The sequence below is a fragment of the Panulirus ornatus genome, chromosome 6 (assembly GCF_036320965.1).
Source record: "Panulirus ornatus isolate Po-2019 chromosome 6, ASM3632096v1, whole genome shotgun sequence".
Taxonomy (NCBI): Eukaryota; Metazoa; Arthropoda; class Malacostraca; order Decapoda; family Palinuridae; genus Panulirus; species Panulirus ornatus.
Genome location: NC_092229.1, coordinates 52836242 through 52838930, shown reverse-complemented (window position 1 = coordinate 52838930; position 2689 = coordinate 52836242). Strand labels below are relative to the sequence as shown.

Here is a 2689-nt window from a genome sequence, read left to right as displayed (position 1 = left end):
CCCCTCGACACTTGGTTCCCGTGATATAAACCATCTCGCTTTGTTATCTTCGTCTGGCTTCCATTTGCCAAGACCTCTTGAGGAACTGGACACTGCTAGTACAAAGGATGAAGATAATGTTCTTTAGAAAATGCAAATGATATGCAACAAATTTATCTACTCATTTTAGAGCAACAGTAATTGAAAATTGAAAAGATAATGCATGAACGACCACCTCTTTAACAGTGGTGCAAAAATACATTCACCCTAATTGCAAATTGCTGTGTGGAAAATTTACAAACACACACACACACAACCCTCGCCTGCGATCATCAGATAGTCAGACTTGTGGACCTCTGCAGATCCTCTTAACAGATGAAGAATGTAGTTGGCTGGTGTCCAAAGTGGTGTGGGTTGTGTGTAGGTGGTTGGTGGTGAGGGCTGGCGTCCAGGGTGGTGTGGGTTGTGTGTAGGTGGGTGACTGTAGGCTAGTAAAGCCAATTCAGTGTTTATGACTAGGATGCTGGTGGCTCATGGTGGGTGAAGACATCCGGGTTGCGTGCACTTGATTGGGAATGGGTGATGGTACGCAGGTCAAGTGCAGATGGTTGGAGACGATGACGTCTAAGATGGGTGTAGATGTGTGTAGTACAAAGCCAACTACTGGATGACCTTATCTCCACTACTCCAGTGTGTATATCATGAAATCTAGCACACATAGTGGGTTCGGCGGCCCGCAGGAAACCAATTTGTGTTTAAGAAAGATTTTAAAGGTCGGCGGTACATGTACGAGTGATCGGTTCTGCTAGCCACCCTGAGGCCAACTCTCGTGAACCTTTGTACTGGTATACCTCGGCTCAGGAGAGGGAGAAAGGTTGGCATTCCGCCTGAGGCAGAACATTTTATGTCTGTTTCTCTTATTTTACTTTCTACCTGAATTCTATCAGTCTATATACAACAATCAGTGATACTAATTAGATATGCTAATAAGGTTCTTCAGTTATGTCCTTCATGATGAGGGACATGAATCTTAAGATAATGTAGTATTTCTTTATGATTTCTCCGTATGACAAATGCGTAAAGAATAGCTCATCCTTAGACGAAAACATTTGCCCAGGATGTCAAAACATTCCATGAACTCTGGCAGACAGTTGAAGAGTTCTTAGAACTAGGAAGCGTAGTAAGACAGTTAGCCATGTTATTCAGAGATTAAGACGGACTAAAGCAAATTGATACCACGAAGTACCAGTCTATAACTCTAGAAAGAATACGGCAACATTGCAATAGCAGGCTGCTTGCCTCTCAAGGATGAGATTTTAGATTGTCTCGTGTACCGAGAAACTCCCCTAATAGTCATTAAAAAACTCCTATCATGCTAATTAAAGGTAGTTCACCAAAGCTAAGTGCATACACTGATCTACTTTACAATACTCATAAAGGTTACGCAATTCTACAGCCCTTGTGATGTTAAGACAATGCTGACGAAATAATTACTCGGGAACTCTTGTCTTTCTGTACTGACACCAACCAAAGTGTTGGGAACAGAATTCCTTAAGTGACCAGATTCTCCCACTACTTCTCGTACTTACGACATAACTAGCCAACAGTATTCAAGGCCTGTGGAGCTCCACCTGGGCTTTGACACGGTCAAACGACATAGGTATTCAAGCCTTTGACCTCATCTGACCTCCGATAGCTGCGGTCAGATCAGCTGTTCACAACAATACCAATAAAATATACTTACGCAACGAAAGCACCAGAAAAGTGTGCCTTTGTCTGAGGAAAATGCCTACTATTCGCTCCGACACTATTCCTGGGTCATCATTTGGCTAATTGTACCTCAATAATTTACCCAGAAATCGTATAATTGATTTACTGATTCACACGTAAATTAACGAAGAATAGAATTGTATACTGTCATAGCTAGTCAGTTCTACTGTCTATGAATATCATTCAAATCAAAACCAAATGTGGATACGAAATGTGATAACTCCACTCACTTGAGTTTTGGGGTCTTGAGGTCTCGTTCAGTGATTCAGCACCGACGTCGAACATGAACGCTTGTGATCACGGCGTCGAGAACTAACTCTTTACACTTTTCCAGTCTCTTTACACCCGAAAAAGACACTTCAGGATCATCAACCATTATTCCAATAGTCACTGGTATGTTAACAGTCTTCACAACGAGGTGACAGTGCACAAAATAAGCGTAAAATACTATGGTGCAGACGCAAACACATCGGCTGTGTCTATGATACACCGGTGGTCTGGTTGAAGCGAAAATGATTCGGATCTGGACTAACGTGCCAATGGTACAATGAGTCTACCAGTCACCACCAAGGTGAGTGACACGTGGGAAAGCCAGTGACACGTAGGAAAGCCAGGGATGCGGAATATAAGCAACATTAAACTTTATACAATAGTTATTGCCTGAATTATAACATGCGACAAATTAGAGAGTTGACATGAATAATGTGCTCAGGTGTGTACTGATTAACATAATTGTCTCGTTTATTTACTCATGTTTATATTTACTGTCTGCTAACTGTTCTTACTTCGGTACCGTCCGCTGGTAACAGTTGTGAGGTTTAAGAATAAAAAGTATGATTAGATTATTTTGTAGAAAGATTGAAAGTTTATCGAAACGCGAAATGTACAGAATACATTTTTCACTTCAATGTTGATAACCCTGAACATCTTTAAGTAAAAT

The 2689-nt window shown here is 41.3% G+C and overlaps 1 long non-coding RNA gene across 1 annotated transcript in view; it reads right to left on the bottom strand.

The window, feature by feature from the left end:
• The window catches only part of LOC139748952 (uncharacterized), a 225834-nt gene extending 223551 nt beyond the window's left edge, over positions 1–2283 (bottom strand). Inside the window, exon 1 of the long non-coding RNA XR_011712850.1 lies at positions 1980–2283. This is a non-coding gene — a long non-coding RNA (uncharacterized lncRNA). The remainder of the gene's footprint in view (positions 1–1979) is intronic.
• Between the last annotated feature and the right edge of the window lie 406 nt (positions 2284–2689).